Source organism: Thamnophis elegans, chromosome 1, assembly GCF_009769535.1.
Source record: "Thamnophis elegans isolate rThaEle1 chromosome 1, rThaEle1.pri, whole genome shotgun sequence".
NCBI classification, from domain to species: Eukaryota; Metazoa; Chordata; class Lepidosauria; order Squamata; family Colubridae; genus Thamnophis; species Thamnophis elegans.
The window spans coordinates 117,623,827-117,642,591 of record NC_045541.1 but is presented as its reverse complement, the minus strand read 5'-3'; positions in this window follow the sequence as shown (position 1 = coordinate 117,642,591).

Genomic DNA, 18,765 nt, shown 5'->3' with positions numbered 1-18,765 from the left:
TGGGCTAATGCAGGGGTGAAATCCAGCAGGTTCTGGAGAACTTGTAGCGGTTATGGAGAACCAGTAGTGGAGTAGTTCGGAGAACCGGTAGCAGAAATTTTGAATAGTTTGGAGAACCGGCAAATGCCACCTCTGGCTGGCCCCAGAGTGGGGTGAGAATGGAGATTTTGCAGTATCCTTCCCCTGCCACGCCCACCAAGCCACACCCATCAAGCCACACCATGCCCACCAAGCCCTGCCCACAGAATGGGTAGTAAAAAAAAAAATTCACCACTGGGCTAATGTGCTGGGTATGATTTTCATCGAAAGTGGCACTGTGTATTATGGCCAAACATCGCCCCTATGATCTCATTTGTCCAAAGGACAATGTTACAGAAGTCTTGTGATTTGTTCAGATGCACTTTTGCAAACCTAAGCTGTGCTGCCATGTTATGTTTAGAGAAAAGAGGCTTTCTCCTGGCCACCCTTCCAAACAAACCACACTTGTTCAGTCTTTTGTACAGTTGTGAATGTCAACATTTAACGTGCTAACTGAGGCCTGTAGAGTCTGAGATGTAACTCTTGGATTTTTGCAACTACTTTTTTTGTACTAATATTTAGTTTATTCAAGGAAAGTTAAAATACAAATACCAAAATATTAAAAAAAGAGAAAAAATAATAAACAAGACATTAAAAGGGGAAAAAAATCTTAAAATAGATTAACATATACACACATAACATCCTCTCTAATTGAATGCTGGTTAATACAACAATAATAACTTCCTACCCCTTACAACACAGGTCAAAATAATTTTAAATTATTCAGCTACTGTATCTGTTTACAAATTGTTAGCCTGTCATCTACATACTATATTAACAACAAAATAATTAACAGGAAAAACAAAAATATGTAACAGTATAAGAAAATAAAAGTTAATAATATGGAAAAAAAATTGAAATTCCAAAATCTTTTGTTAACAAACTTATAATTAACTGGTAGAAAGTTTACTAAATTTCAATCTGAGATCATCCCAAAAAATTAACTCTAATTGGTCGCAGATCAAGTATCCACATTTGTTTCTTAATGCCATCCCTTGTCAATTGCCGATTGATGAAATACAATAAGTCTAATCTCCAAAGCCAATCTATTTCCCCCCAAAAAGTCAGATGGAATTGTTCCCCAATTAAATGAAAGGAATTGTTCCCCAATCCCCCACTTTCCTGATTTTTTTTTGCAATTTCTCAGCATTGTAGTTTGATCTCAGGGTAAATTTGCTGGGACATCCACTTCTGGGAAGATAGCTAATTGTCCTGAATGCTTTCCACTTATGAATAATCTTCCTCACTGTAGATCAATGTCCAGCCCCACTTAGACTGAATGGATGGTGTATAATTTTAACAATTGTATTTTTTATTTTTAAATTTTTAAATGCTTTTTTATCTGTCTGTAAGCTGCCCAGAGTCCCAAGGGAGTGGGCGGCATACAAATTTTATTAAATTGAAATTGAAATTCTGACCCTCATAATCGCTAAAAAAACACAGAACCTATATGGCTTCTTAGCTCAGACTGGGTTGGCAATGTATAACTCACTTTAAACCAATAGGTGATTTTCTCTAAAGATTTCAGTTAGATATTAAAGAACATAGAAGTCTCACGTGAATCAGGCAAAACAGTAGAATCCAAAGGGTATAATTGTACAAGTGAAGTTGTTGCAGGAGATGAAATTTTAGGAAACATTTCAGCTTCAAATGATATTAAATCACCCACCTTTATAAAGGTTCTTCTTCAGTATACAGTTCCACTTTTAAAATATCGATCGCCATATTTCCTTCATTTTTTGGAGCTGTGTAGTCAATATTGGGAACGGTTTTGTACCTCTCTGGATGAAAGCGATAATGTCATTGGTGTTTCACAGTAGTCACAAACATAAGCCTGTTTTGACCGAGTCTTTCCGAGAGCATGAAGCAAATTCCTGGTCCCAACAAAAAACCCTTTTATTAATTTACTGTGAATTCTGCTCATTCACACCCAGCAAAGTCTTTCACAGACCTTATCTGGTTTGGAGAGCTGCTAGGCCGATATCTGCAAAACTTGCCAATGAGTTTCGGAGAGTCACGAACCAATTAAGCGAACTAATTGTCTCCTGCAAACTCTACTCCCCGTTTGCTCCTCTTTTATTTCTTCTGAAGGACCATTCATCATCCACCTGTGGCCTTACTCCCAAGTGGACTCATGTTCTTTAGCTGTTCCCTTTGTCTGGCAATTCTATGCATGTGCACACTGGTAACAGGCTCCAGCTGTTCATCTGCCTCACTGATGTATGACTCCGAAAGCAGCTGAGAACTGCCAGTTGCCCTTGGCCCTGTCTCTGCCTCTGATGCAGAGCACTCGTCAGAGCCTTCCTCAGACTCCAGGACTGCCCATGTTCCTCCCCAACCTGCTCACTATCCGAATCTGCTGCCAGCTTCGCTGGCTGCTGGCAGGCCACAACAATGCCTCGGTCACATACCTCCAGCTGAATTCCTTAATGCTGAGCTTCAAATCTCCCCCCAAATGATTGCAGTGCCAAATCATTATTTCTGAGACTTGCTTTCCCCCTCTTTTAAGTAATTTTAAGTCATGGTTTTTTTTTATTTTTCCCATGTTTCATTGGATATGAAGACTTGAATAGTGTAATTTGCCTGAATAAAATAAAACTTTCTGTATCTTTTTGTTTTTTTAAAAAAACATATTAAATTAATAAAGTAATACTTCCAATAGTAATAGCAGTATAATGTAACTTCTAAAAAAGTGCAAGAAAGGCAGGTCTGGAAAATTAAATAATAACCAGAACAACTCTGTAAAAAAGGCTATATTGCTCTTTCTTGTTCCTTTGCTGAAAAGATTCTAATTCAAATGTAGCAAATCAGCCCACATGAAAAACGTTTTGTTTAAATAACAAATAGAGCCGTCCTTCCCATATTGTTTGATTTCCTTTAGTCAATCTTTACACCAAATGCTTAGTGCTTAATATATTGATAGATTCTGAATATTAGGGTTATAGTCAAGAAGAGCACATATCTCTTTAGCATTCAGTTCATGGTTACATGAACTGTCCTTTTGATTGCATTCCAAACTATGCGAATATTGCAATAGTCAATTCTGATATACTCATAATCAGACTGTATGCAAAATGTATTTATTAATGAGGTTAAATGTAGCATAACCATTTCTTATTCATTAACAAAACTAGAATTGTAAGCTGCCAAGAATCACTGTAGAAATTGAATAAATAAATAAAATGAAAAAACACATCTTTATTAATAGTTTTTATGTTCTCTCCCTTTACTTCATTCCCACTGTTGTCAACATTTCTAATTTTAGAAGCAGGAGGCTCTAAAGTCAAATTAGAAAAGAAAATTAAAAAGTGAAAGAAAACAAGGGCTTCTCCAAAGTTGGTGAAGGCAGTGGTCAGCCAGTAACCAATAGAACTGAGTCTGCCAAAGTAATGTCATCACCTCTGAGGTGAGTCTTGCTTTTTTAGACTCAGTTCGATCGGAACTGGCTGTGCTAATTGCTCTCTCCTCAACTTATTTACTTAAAAATACTAATTGGATACTCTAATTGGCTTTAATTGGACTTTTCTCTAAAATTTGAACTTCTAAATTACTGGAGGAAGACGGATCATCGCTGATAGCTCCCCTTGGAGCCAGGGCTCACTCCTAGCCCCAGGGCTTCTTGAGAGGGACTGCCAGGATTTCCAATATTTATACTATCATTCTGTGCTCTTTCTCGTGCTTGTATTAAAACCCACAACTCTGCCACTTGAACACTAATGCTCTTTGTATCTAATACTCCATGAATTGCATGACTAATAAATAAAGTAATTGGCTGCCTAAAAGTCAATTTATTAGTTTCCTTGATCAGAAGAACAGTTTGCAGCCTGGATTTTAAGACAATGAGGTAACCTCCCTTCTGCTAAGCTGCAGAGTGTGCCACTTCCCTTTTCTGGAGTCAGGACTCCAAGTGCTGTATTACTCCACCTACAAGTTGAAAGATTTCTCAAGGTTGGTAAGTTGAGACAATGCTTACTTTAAAATTTCAAATGCCTGTTTTTGTTCCTGCTAAATTTCTTACTTTTGCTCAAAGTTATGCCCGATGTTCTATCTCCTTAAGCACTAGATTGTTAATATCTGTCTCTGCCCTGGGGTGTTCCGTTTCTAATTTTGATCTGCCAGCAGCCCTGGCTAATTTTTAAAGGTCCAAATTCTTCTATCTTGATCCGCAGCCCGCGCTGGCATATTTTGAAAGTTCAAGATATATGGAGACTTTCATTAACACATCGTTTGCATTTGGGTGGGGCTCTTGATTCATCTGATGATGGCCAGAATCTGAGGTCCTACAGAAAGGCACCCCAAATCTTGGCACAATGTCTTTTAATACACACAAAACCAAGAGATCTCTAAATCCCAATTTCTGGGGAAATTGTGGAGAAATCTATTTGCCACCCAGCACCTGGGAGCCCTGTAGAAGGACTTCCAAAGGAAGTTTCCATCCTGTCTTTGGGTTGTTTTGTCACAACAGAGACAGGCTGGAGCAACCTGATTAACAACAGCATATGTGCCTCTAACTACCGATCCTGGCAAACAACCTCCTCGACAATTCTTCCGGCAGGTCCCCTGGCCTCCCACTCTGTCTAAGAGCCTTGGCGAGGAAAAAAATGTGTTTCCTCTCACCTTTTGAAGTTCCTTCTTCTCTGAGGTTTTGAGCCCTAAGTAATCTATGCTTTGTATGCTCATTCCACAAGTTTAGAGATGACTTTCCTTAATGTGGCCATCCTGTCTTAAAATTCTGTAGCATGCATCGTAAGGGTGTAAGGGGCACACTTCCACCACCTCCCATATTCCTCCCAGGGCACCAAACACAACAGATACGGGTTTAAACAGTCACATGTCTGACCCAGGGAGCCAGATCACTACCGCCTCCGATGGGAACTGCGAACGCCACACACACGCACACTCATCCGACCCAGGGAGCCAGATCACCACGGCCTCCAATGGGAACTGCGGACGGCACACGAACTTGCTACTGGCCCAGGGTGCTGGATCACCACGGTCACCGTAGGGAACCACAGTAGTCTCACAGTGCGCACACACACACTAGACAATCCTCCCACCAAAAAAGAAAAATATATAACCTCCCACCTAGTGAGGGAAATCTTGCCTTGCCTCCGGCTCAACAAGGAGTCCGGGCCTATTAAGGGTCCCCACAATACTCGCCTGGGGGGTGGATTTCCCTCCTGCGGTGCCGGCCGGCCTTATGGTCCTGGTCTCTGGTCCTTCTCCAGTGGTTCTTGGAGATGTTAGCTGCTGCTGCCGGAGCCCTCAATCACCAGGAAGTCCCTTGGAACAAGTGGTCTGTTGGAGCCAGGGAGGTTCCTTCTGACAAGAAGAGTTCCGACACTGGGGTGGATGTTCCAGAGGGCCCCAGGACCCTTCAACATCCCAGCGGAAATGTTGCAGCAGATTGAGGCTTTTGTCACAATGCTCAAGAAAAACGGGACATGAGACCACGAAGGTGTGAGATAGACAGGTTTATTGATGCATCGAGTTCAGCGTATTCACACACCAAAATCTGAACTGCCTGGGCTCTGCCCAGGACGTTAGTTTTATACCATGCTACAAACTGAGCTTTCTCACGGTGTTTCCATACACGAGACAAACATGGCATTTCGAAAAGGAGCAGTTCATTTTGGAATGTTATAAACAGAGAAGTACATAGGAAAAATACAAAAAGAAAAGTTCCTATAATGTCTTAAGCTATCAGCACGCTTGGCTTCCTGTGCCCCTCCTTTACAGCGTCTTGCCACACTGTTCCAGTAAGGTTTGTTGCAACTTAATAAAAATCCATATGAAGTCTATATTGATATTCAAAAGCTAGTTAGAGTCTGGGGGCTCATATACCCAGGTGATATGGTGATATTTTGGCCATTTTCTCCTGGTTGCCTCAGGAGGACACTCCTCAGAGGTGATGACATCACTTTGGTAGACTCAGTCCTATTGGTTACTGGCTGAGTTAACCCATGCATGACTATGCATGACTGCTGTCTCCACCTGCCCAGAGAAGGGGCGTATCAGGTAAGAACCAACGCCCCTATCTCTTCTATGTACTATGATATCAATGTATCAGCTGAGATTTAGGGAAAAGGAGGAACCTGTAACAATTTAAGGTATTATTTATTTGATAAAACCCAAATAAGTGAAAACCTGTTGCAAAAAACCTGACACCCCTCCCCCCAATAATGCCTATCAAAGGGTTTCTTAGTATCCAAAGTAATTATAATCATCAGTCTTATCTGATTTACAATGAGATTTAAAATTTGATATTGTAAGGAAGCTTGGTGGCTCTGTAAAAATCCACACATTGATTCCACACACTCATGAAGAATATAATTGATACCTATGGCAGTTGAAAATAAAGTTATCCCAAAGCACAAAAAATTAGTCCCAACCTCACAGTGTTAACATTCTGTAGAAATCTTGACACAAACTCAAAGCAATCCGTGGCAGATTTGAAAGGAAAGTATGTGTTTCAATAAAATACAAAGCAGAGGCAGTAAAAGTCCAGTAGAAGTCTTGGCAACTCTGCTCCCATTGGTGTTCTTTGGAAGCACTCCATCCTTCTCCTACTCTGGTCTTGGTTTTGCAGCTAGCAAGGAGAACACAGACAAATTTTTCAGAGTTGGGGAAGAAGAGTTGAGCTTACAAGGAGAATAGCCATAGGAAAAAGCAACAGAGATAGGCTGAAGCCAAATGCTAGGAATGCTGCCCTTGTAGGTCTTCTAAATGCTCACTGCTGAAGTTCCAGACCAGGGGTGGGTTCCTGCCAGTTCTAACCTCTTCTATGGAAGAGGTTCCACAAATCTATAGAGCCGTTTAGAACCGGTTCCAGCTCCCTCCCCCCACCCGTCCGCACATCATCAAGATGAAGAGCAAGACGAGGAATTCTGGGAGTTGAAGTCCACAAATCTTAAAGCTGTCAAGTTTGAACACCCCTGGTTTCTTTTCTAAAGGGTTAGGGGTGCAAGGGTCTTGTAACTTGACAGCTTTAAGATTTGCATGCTTCAAATGCCAGAGTTTCTGAGCCAGCATTTTGGTTGCTAAGCAAGAGTGTGGTTAAGTAAGTTTCACCACATTTTACAAGTTGGTCACGCCCACCCAGTCACATGGATGGCAAGCCACTCCCACTCAGTCACATAGCCAGCAAGCCACTCCCACCCGGTCACATGGCCAGCAAGCCACTTCCACAAAGCAGGCCACACCTACACAAGAGGTTCTAAAAAATTTTGAAACCCACCACTGTTCCAAACTGAGTGAAAAACAGCTTGTAATTGATTAATTTTCACACTTTCCCAAACATTAAGTACCACCATACAAACAACACACCTACAAGCCTTTCCCATCAATTTCCAATAATAAAAAGAAAAGAAAAAGATAGGACCACAGATCCGTCAACTCACATACTCTTTCCCTCAAGTCTCATCAAGCACAGCCTACTGAGCCACCTGTGGTCTTCAGCTCTTCCTTTGCAACTAGGAAATCAGACAAGCAACCCTGATCAGCAAAGAGGAAGTTTATACAAACTTACACATGTACAAGTGCAGCCCAGTCAGGATAAAATAACTTATTTCTTTTATTTTCTGTAAACCACCTTGAGTCTCTGTGAGTGAATAGGCGGCAATATAAAATTTCCAAATATAAAATTTCCAAATTTCCAAATAAAATAAAATTAAAATTAACTATCCTGAAACCAAACCAGTGGTGGGATTCAACATTTTTTACTACCGGTGCTGTGGGTGTGGCTTGGTGGGCATGGCAGGGGAAGAATACTGTAAAATCTCCATTCCCACCCCACTCCAAGGGAAGCTTACTGCAAAATCCCCATTTCCTCCCTATCAGCTGGGACTCAGGAGATAGAATAGATGGGGATGGGGCCAAACTACTCAAAATTTCCGCTACCAGTTCTCCAGAACTGTTCAGAACCTGCTGAATATCACCTCTAAACCAAATCAAGGGGAATACAAACACACATAGAGTAGAAAAATCTTTTCACATATTTAAAAGAAACCTTACACAAGAAATCAACCTTCCTTTCCCATTCCCTTCAAAGGGGGTGGGGGTGGGTCGCGAAAAAGACATTCATTTGGTATAAAACTGCATAACAAATCTCTCTTAGGCAAGGGTGTATTCAGGCGTTTACTCAAATGGACAAGTTCACTTTTCTCTCAAAACTCAATTCATTGATGATGAAAAGTCCTTTTGTTAGTGAACAAGGCTTCCTCAGTTGCACGGTTCCACCACAAAACCGCGATGCCCTTATCCGCGCCGACATAAGTGCGGAGGCAAATCTGCGGCGTCTGAAGCGCTAAGAAAAAAACGACCCTACCGCCGCGACAACAGCGCGGTGACAGAAGGGCATTCTACATGCTTCCTTCTTTGCCTCCAAAGGTAGCCCTCCTCTTCCAGCTGACAGCGGCAGCGGGCACGGGGCAAAGCGGGCTGCCCAGCAGCAGCAGCCCGCGGAAAGGGTCCAGCTCAGCCGCGGGGGGCAGCAGGAAGTGGAGGAGGATGCGGCAGCGGCGGCGGCTGAGGCTCTCCCGGGCCGGCGAAGCGGGCTTGCCCGGCGGAGGCAGGCTGCCCTCTTCTTCCTCAACAACATCTCCTTGGACGGGCGGCCTCCGCCGCCGGTGCCTCCCCCAGAGGAAGAGGCAGGGCGGGCGGCGGCTGAGGCTCTCCCAGGGCCGGCGAAGCGGGCTTGCCCGGTGGCGGTGGCCGCCCATCCAAGGAGATGTTGTTGAGGAAGAAGAGGGCGGCCTGCCTCTGCCGGGCAAGCCCGCTTCGCCGGCCCCGGGAGAGTCTCAGCCGCCGCCGCTGCTGCGTCCTCCTCCACCGCCAGCGTCGGCGGCCCTGCTCGGGCCCCCTGCGGGCTTCCTGCTGCCCCCCGTGGCTGTGCTGGACCCTTCCTGCAGGCTGCTGCTGCTGCTGGGCAGCCCGCTTTGCCCCGTGCCCGCTGCCGCTGTCAGCTGGAGGAGGAGGGCTACCTTTGGAGGCAAAGAACGCCCTTCTGTCACCGCGCTGTTGTCCCCGCAGTGATGACGCACGGTGATAACGTCGCGACTTTAGCAACGCAATTTAATCTCCGCTATTTTGCGTAGCGCGGTTTTGTCGCGCCACGCCGTTGCACTATAACCAAAGACATGGAGAGAAAAACAAGAACTGTTGCAATTTCCCACACCTTCCTTTCTGAATCACTTGCATTCATTGCCATCAATGGAGATTTAGTTAGTCGGCACTTTCTAATTCCTTTTTATTGCTGCCACAAGCAAAGGTTCTTGTAACTTTACTTTTCCTTTCTTAGATCTAATCCTCCTCATAGACCTCATCGTTGCAAACTTCTACCTACTCCAGACCTATCTTCTTATTTCAAATAAGTACTTAGTACTTAGTATTTAGTACTTAGTACTCTTCTCCATCTTTTTCTGTGAATTTTCACCTCATAAACCTTAGCCAAATTCTTAATTTTGAACACTCACCTTTTCAAGCTGTCCAAAACCAGAATGGGACACTTCGCCATGGCCAATTCACTGCAGGACAGCTTGCTTCAGGACAATTCAACAATTCAATTTAATTACAGTATTTAAAATAATTAATAAATATTTTGATTTTGTCATCTACATTTGATTTTGTTCCTTCTTTTGCATCCTTTCTTTAATGATTCTATTCCACCATTTCTTCAATATTAGTGTAACGCTTGTCCCACAGTGAGTTCTCCCATGGCAACTTGGCTGTGATGAGTTGTCCTATACTTGTCCAGAATATTAGTTTCATAATTCTGGAGACATACTGGATGAGCCCAGACTTAAATGCCCCAATAGGCAGGGGGGAAATTAAGTTGGGATCTTCTCTTGAATCATGGGCTGCTTACACCCTTCTTAAGTTTTCTAATCTGTCTTAGAACATTGTTTATCAGAAATTTCAAAATGAAGCATTCGTTTTTCAAGAGAATGATAGCTAACTTCCCTTTATCTCATCTACCTAATTGAGTCTCTGCTTCATCTCATCCACTGCGCTTTTAGTCTACAACAATTCAGTCATTCTTCAAGATTGTAAATCATGAGCAAGAACTTTTAAAATGACAAGCACTTTGCCCTAACTGGATTTCTGCGCCTTCAGTTCAGAGGTAGTTTCCTACCGGTTTGGATCGGTTCAGCTGAGTAGGTAGTAACTTAGCCTGTCATGCCCCCTAACTGGTTCTCTCGGTGGTGCCTATGGTGGCACCATCTTGTTTTTTACTTCTGCGCATGCACAGAAGCATTTTTTAGTACTGAACATGCGCCTGTAGCGTGCATCAAGCGCACACACGCAGCACATCCCTGAGCGAACCGGCAGTAGCAGCAGCCGGAAACCACCCCTGCTTCAGTTACTCTGTTGAATCAGGAATAATTCTGGTGTCTTGTTGTTCAACTGGCTTCAACAGCTACTCCCTTTGAAGTAAAGGAGGGGGGGGGAATGGCATTTTCTGCTTTCTGTGTCTTCACAGTTGGTTCTGTAATTTATTGCCATAAATAGAGCAATACCTTAAGAAAATTTCCTGCATATCTATTCAGAACTGCACTGGACTGAGTGTTTATGTTGCGATATAGGATATACTGTGTTTATGTATAAGTAAATAATTTAAGTAAATGTTTTTTTAGGATGTCCATCTCACAATAGTGATACTAGGAAACAATAGGATTAAAATGACGCTTAGCTATGTAAACCATAATGCTAAAGATAGAAACAGTAAACCCAACTGATAAACCCAACTCATAAAAATAACATTGCCAGCTGAACTTGCTTACCCACCTGGCACAAGTTCCCGCTGGAGCAGCCAAATCTTCACAGTCTTACAAAAATCTAACATAATGTGAGACAAATGGTCCCACAAATAGCCCACAAATAGCCTGGTCCAATGTATTTCTTAGCTTAGGCACCAACTAATTTACATCTCTTGTCTTCAACAATCCCTTAGCCAATAACCCATTCTACACACCACACACATCTTCATTCAATCCTCCCCAAACCCTGTTCTCACCTGGAGTAGGGGAAAAAAACCAAGCGTCTGCCCTTATAACTCTTGCTTCTTGCACAAAGGGTATGAGTAACAATATTCCAGGATAGTACTTTTTTAGAGTTCTTTTGCGTATAATTTAATTTCTCAGGTCTGGTGACCGGCGCTTATACTAGAAAAGATTGGGTCATTCTAAACTGGTCAGTTCTCTGTCAATGTAATAAGGGCAGAGAAATAACTGCATTGCTTTATCATGAAGTAATCCTGTCCGTGTTTGGTTAGATTTGTCCTTCATTTACCTCCAGTAGTACTACCGGCTTCTCTTGGGGCCATTTCATCACTGGAAAAAAATCAGGGGACCCTCTAGGATTAACAAATAGAGAGTACACATTCTGATTCAAGATCAAACTTGCCCTTTCACTCGAAGTGGTGATTAGAGTATTAAGATGAAAACCAGGAACTCCGGAGCTCTGATTAACAGGCCTTGGGACAAAGCACAGATGGTTGAAAGATGACATCAGTAATAAATACTGAGATCTCCTGCCCTCCTGCCTACCTCCAGTCACCCACCATATCACCTTTTGCCCATCACCTGCCCCTTCTTCCTAGCCAACCCAGTTTCCCTCACTTTATCTCTTCCATCCTCAAGTCAAAGGACCCGAATAGACCATCTAAGCTATCAAGCATGACATTGAGAAGCTAGCACTAGTCTTGAAGATGCTTCCGCCTTGCACTTTTTCTTTTGCTTGTAAATGAAATTTCAGTTAGGGTTAAGCACCTGGTGAAAACTGAAAACATAAGGAGCATTGTAGTCTAATCTCAGGGTAAATTTGCTAGGACATCCACTTCTGGGAAGACAGCCAATTGTTCTGAATGCTTTCCACTTATGAATAATCTTCCTCACTGTAGAATGAGGACCTTTAAATTGTTTGGAAATGGTCTTATAATTCGTCCTAGATTGATGGACAGCAAAAATTGCTTCACTAAAATCTTTGCTAATCTCGTTCATCTTTGGCATTGTGTTGACACACACCTCAATGCTGGAGATGAGCAAATTCCTCAATCTTTGACTTTTATAGAGATAAACACACTTACTGATGATCAAGAGCACTTGATTAGTTGCGCCTGGCTGCTACTTAGCCTCTTCAAATCTTTGGATGGTAAGGGTGTACTTAGGTGTACACAGAAGTATCTATGTCACTACTTCTGAATGCTTTTCAAGGGTAACAACCACCACCACCCCACGGAGAGGGCATTATCATAATCCATAAGGGAATTGACCAGGGCATGAGTGACCAAATGAAAAGCCTCAAAATCCAGAAACAGGCATGGCTGATACACAATCCAAAGTTGTGCAAAGACCTTTGTAATTGTAACTGCCACCCGCTGTAGGCGAATCCCCAGATTGTTCACCAGTTCTGTTTGAGGCAATGCAACCCCCATCCAGAACTAAAGATGGTAACTTTACACATCCTGGTTGTCCAAAACCCAAAGGCACTCAGTCTTTATCAGGGTTGATCCAAAGTCTGTAGGTTCCCTTCCCTAGGAAAACCCCTACAGCTTCCAGGACATCAGCTGCATCACTTCACCAGGGATAGAGATATACAGCTGGGAATCTGATCCTACCTCATCACACAGCTACAGATGACATAGCTATGTAGATATAAAACAGAAGCAGAGAGAATTCTGAACCCTGCATCAGCCTAGGGGCCGAGGGCAAGAACTCTTGTTCCCAGGCTATACTAACTGGAACCAGCCACAGAGGGAGGAAGAGAGTGAGCACAATACAAAGCCACCCACTTACAACCCAGCAACTAGTACAGAAAGATACTATGGTCAGTGGCATTGAAAGCATCTGAGAGACCAAGTAGAGCAAGGATAGATGCATTCTCCCAATTTTGCTACCACCAGAGGTTATCCAAAAGTGTGATCAATCCTGCTTTCCAAGCCTGAAACCAAACAGAGGGATCCACATATCCCTAAGGTGACCAGACGTCCGACTTTCAGCAGGACAGTCCCTCTTTTGAACAATTTGTCCCGCGTCCCGGGTTTTTTTTAAAAAGCCCCAATTTTTTTTAAGTTATGAAAAAGCCTCCAGCCGCCGAGGTGCTCCTAGCAACTGGGAGCGTATATTCTTCTTTGAGCCAAGTGCATTCCCGCCCACATGTCCCTGGGAGCTGTTGCCAATGGCTGAGGGAGGAGAAGACTTTACTCCATGTGGAGACCGCGGGCTTCCCTCACAGATTTTTTCTTCTTCTTTTGCTTTGAGCAGCCCCTCCCTCCCCCCTCTCTCTTTCTATCTCTCTCGGAGCTGGCGGGCTGCCTCCGAGGTTGTCCAAGCTCAGCCCCTCCTCCGCCCCCGCCCCGGACTGCTGCTTCACCTCGGCTGCTCAGGGCTTCTAAATTGGCATTGTGTGTTGTTTGAGGAGGGGCTCTACATGGGGCAGCCCTTGAAGAGTGTTCGGAGACTCCAGCTGGTCCAGAATGCATCCGCGTGAGCAATTGTGTAGCTTATGATTCTTGATGAATGTATTCTATTTTATTTTTCTTTATGTACACTGAGAGCATATTCACCAAAGACAAATTCCTTGTGTGTCCAATCACATTTGGCTAATAAACTATTCTACTCTACTCTACTCTACTCTACTCTACTCTACTCTACTCTACTCTACTCTACTCTACTCATTTCTATTTCAATTCTAATAAGGAGTTTAGCTTCTCTCTCTTGAAAATGTAAGCTAGCATAAGGCATTATAATGCAAGCTAGCTTTAGCTTTCAAACAGTTCATTTAGTGACCAAAGTTGCAATGGCATTGAAAAAAGTGACTGATGACCATTTTTCACACTTAGCAACCATTGCAGCATCCTCATGGTCACGTGATCAAAATTTTGATGTTTGGCAACAGATTCATATTTATGATGGTTTCAGTGTCCTGGGGTCATGTAATCGTCTTGTGTGACCTTTTGACAAAATATAAAATTTTTAATCAAGCCCCCCCCGCCCCGCCCTCGGTCAACGGTGTCCCTCTTTACCAACTGAAAATCTGGTCACCTTACATAGCCTGCTTCATCCAGGATCTTTGGAAGCTGTTTTAAAATAAATAACCATCAGTTTGAATTGTACCAGGAAACAATGTTTGCGTTGGCAAACATTAAGAATTGGTGGCATAGTGTATTATGGAAAGATATTTATTGCTACCATACAGGTAAACATTAAGAACCAGTATGTCAGGCACCTGTTTTTCTGCTTTCTGCTGATGGTGCATCTCTGTATATTTGCGAGGTGCCAAATGAGGAAGGGAGGAAAGGGTACACCAGTGCACAAAGAGGTTAAAACATGTGAGGAAAGTATTATTAGGAGTAGTCAAGCAAAAAAAGACAAGAAGGTTTGTAAGATATTTTAAGAAATGAACTTATATATTTATTACATTTATAAACTACCCATCTCCTCACAAAGTGAGTTTACTTAGCACTTGGATGAAAACCATACTCAAAGCACTACAGTGCATTCAATATTCTGTTCATAGTATCAATTGGTATCAATTAAACTGAAAGATACCAATGAAGCACAGTGGTGGTGCAGCCTGTAGCCTTAGAGCTGCATTTGCCATCCAAATCTTTTTTTGAAAAGTTCCGGAATGGTCTTGGCCAATTTCAGTGGCAAAATTGCTGAAAAATTGTTCAGCTCTTTGGTTCCACCACAAAACCACGGTGGACTAAAGCGCGCTCGACGAAAGCGCGTACGTGACGTCATCACAGCGCGATGAAAACAGCACGCTGTGAGCAGTAAATTTAAAATTAACGCGTAAATCTAAACCTAACCCCCCCAAACCTAACTCTAAACTTAACCCTAAGCCTAACCCTTAACCTAACCCTAACCCTAACCCTAAACCTAACCCTTAACCTAACCCTAAACCTAACCTCAGTGCCGACTGACAACTACGCGGAGGAGAGCCTTCTCAGTCGCAGCTCCGACGCTATGGAACAATCTCCCCGTGGAGATCCGCACCCTCACCACCGCCCAGGCCTTCCGCACGGCCCTTAAGATCTGGCTATCCCATCAGGCCTGGGGATAAAAATCTTAGTTTGTCCCCTCCCGAATGATGAATGAATGTTGTGCTCTATTTTTAATATTATGTATTGTCTTATGTCTTTTGTCTTTGTACCCCCCTCCGCGTGTTTTGTAAGCCGCCCTGAGTCCCCTCAGGGAAAAGGGCGGCCTATAAATTATAATAAACACTCTAAACACTCTAAACACTCTAACGCTAACCCTTAACCTATCCCTAAACCTAACCCTAACACTTAATGTAACCCTAAACCTAACCCTAACCCTAACCCTAAACCTAAACCTAACCCTTACCTTTATGTGAATCGGCTTGCTTTAATTTTATTTTAATTTAATTTTAATTTATTTTTAATTTTATTTGTCGCGCTGCTGATGACGTCAGGTACGCTCTTTAATCGGGCGCGCTTTAGTGACCGCGGTTTTGTCGTGCCACGCAGCTCTTTTTCTAAAATTTTGAGGCAGAACACATGCAAGACCAGTAATTAAGTTCTAAAATAAATGTAAACCCTGGAAAGACAAATAGTCCAATGAAGCACACCAAATCCAGATCCTCAAAATCTAGAAAATAGTGAGTCCCCACTCACTTTGTATAATTTCCTCACGCGTTGTGACCATTGGACTCTCCCTGAAATGCTAAATACAGAAAACCCGTCCTGGGTGCCCAAGGCTACTCTAGGATGTATCTGCACTTAAATTGGCTGAGGAATATTACATCTCCCGGAAATTCAGATATGTGGAATCATTAGCTTATCGAGTTTCTACCTACAACAAAATGAAATGGCACAAAGTCACATTCTCTTGAAATGTGCACAATAATGTGCTGTTATTTTTTCAAATTTGGCCACTGTTTTGTTTCTGGTGTGAAGCAGTAAATTTTGCCGGTCTTTCAAAAACCTGAAGGAAGGATGCTTTCTACATATTTCCTTATACATAGGTATATGAAAACCCAAACTTTCTTGTGCAGGCCACAAGGAAGCTAAGCTGATCTAATCTGCAGAAGGTTTAATTGTGGTAACTCCTCCTTTTTTTATGAATTGTACATTTGTACACGCCCAGGTACTTCAGTTTTAATAGGAATATATGTAATACCAGAAGGAGACTTTGAATTAGGGGACGATTTTGTGAAAGCAGAAGAAGGAGAAGGTTTGGTAATGGTGAAGCTGCTGCCTAAGTAAAGTAATGTTATTATTATCATGGGCTTGTGTCAATGTAAAATTTGATTGCTGCTTTGGATTTGATCACATTTTTAAAATATTTCTTAATGATCCAGATAGGCGAAAGGATGGTTTGTGGGTGTTAATGAATGGAAGGCCCTTGTGGAACATGATATGCTATTTCCCTGTCTGAGGAAGAAGGTTGATACAGCTGTCTTTAGGAGAGAGAATTAGAGGCTTGGAAGAAAACTTCAAAGCTGCAGGTAACTACATTCTAGTGATCCTTTATGAGGCAATGTGTCTGCTGTTTTGTTTTGGGGTTTTTTGTTGTTGTTTTGCTTATCTTTTTGTAGGAATTCAGCCACTTTTTATTTTATTGTACTTATTTGTTTTTGGTTAGGTTTGTATCTTCCCTTTCTTTTAGGAGCTCAAGCTGGCCTACATAGAATCTCCTCCTTCAATTTTCCCCCAATTTTAACCTTATATGAAAAATTTTAGGGAAGCAATAAGAGTAACGATAGACAAAAGCCAGCTTTGCTGTCTGGGGAATTCTGGGAGTTGAAGTCCGCCAAGCTTGAAGTTGCCAAGGTTGGAGATCCCTGAGCTTGAGAATTCTGATAGGAACTTCCAGCTCTCATTCATAAGCTCATTAATAAGCCATTAATGAGTTCATTAATGCAGAATCTCTTTAAACATTCTCCATCTTTTCCTTCCAAGCTGTTTGTAAGCTGGATTGTTCTACCTTTATGATAAGCAATAGCCAAACACCTATCCTATCGGTTGGTTGCTTATATTTCACCTGTTATTTTGCTAGGCTTCCTACTACAGACTGACATTCTGTGAGATGGGTTAACACTGGTGGAGAATGGCTGGCCCAAAATCACTCAGTGACATTCAGGGGATGATGGTGGCCTGGAATCTGGGTGTTCCCTATCTGAGTTCAATACCTTAAGCCCTATACCAAACTGGCTCATTGTGCAAATATAGTCGATTGTGCTTTATTCAGTAAACCATTATTAAATGAATGTCTTTGCACAATGTGTAAGTTTTGGTCTATTTATCTTGGCAGAATCCAAACTTGGAGTAGTGCTATGGAATATTGTTTCCTTTTCCATCATGCTACTTTTCTTACTAAGATAGAGAAAAGTCGATTAAGTTATCAATTGCCACCTCTTGCTTTTGTTGCACCTACCTTTCTACATATATTTTCATGTGCCGACCATATGGGAAAATTGGATCTGCAAAATAATAGTAACTCTTACATTTTAGGTAATCAGGGAGAGAAGCAACTCAGAACTAAGGAGAAATTTCCTGACAGTTATAACAATTAATCAGTGGAACAACTTGCCTTCAAAAGTTGTGAATGATCCAACACTGGAAGTTTTAAAGAAGACGTTGATAACCATTTGTCTGAAGTAGTGTAGGGTTTCCTGCCTAATCAGGAGGTTGGACTAGAACACTTCTAAGGTCCCTTCCAACTCTGTATTCTGTAAACCGCTCAGAGAGGGCTGTAAAACACTGTGAAGCGGTATATAGTATAAGTCTAAGTGCTATTTCTATTTCTATTTCTATTTCTATTTCTATTGCTATTGCTATTGCTATTGCTATTGCTATTGCTATTGCTATTGCTATTGCTATTGCTATTTCTATTTCTATTTCTATTTCTATTTCTATTTCTATTATTGCTATTGCTATTGCTATTCTATTCCAGTGTTTTTCAACCACTGTGCCGCGGCACACTAGTGTGCCGTGACATAGTGTAAGGTGTGCCGTGGGAAAAACACTTTATATATAGTCAATATAGGCACAGAGTTAAATTTTTTTAACATTTTCTAATGGTGGTGTGCCTCGTGATTTTTTTCATGAAAAAAGTGTGCCTTTGCACAAAAAAGGTTGAAAAACACTGTTCTATTCTATTCTATTTATGTATACTTAAAGATACCCATTTCAGTAATGTAGAAATAGAAGTACAAGATTTAGTCCACCTGCCATCATTTCTTCTTACAATGCCATTTCTATACATGGCATTGTATATTTTTGTTTGTTCTCTAATCCAGGTGCAGGTCTTTCTATCTTGTCTTGTGATGCCGAGCATGTATCTTTTCATGGCTCTTGGCAACAGTCATAGCTTTTGTATCAATTGTGAGGTCAGCGTTGATGTTTCACTGTCATTACATGATTATTCTACAGGAAACGCATGGAAAAAATCAATTAGTTGATGGGTATTTTAATCAGCAGTTTTTGGCACAAGGATGCCAAATCAGGGGGAATAGCTATTCTTCTGAAAGATGGCATTAATCTTAAGGCTCAAAAGATTCTAAAAATAGGGGATGTAGATGTGCCCTCCCACCTGCGCATGCCCGAGCGACCCCTGCGCGGGGTGGGAATTTTCACCCTTCTCAGGCAATAACATGCGTACACACAGTTTTGGCACACCTTTAGAAAATGGTTAGCCCTAATACTGTATTAGGGTATTA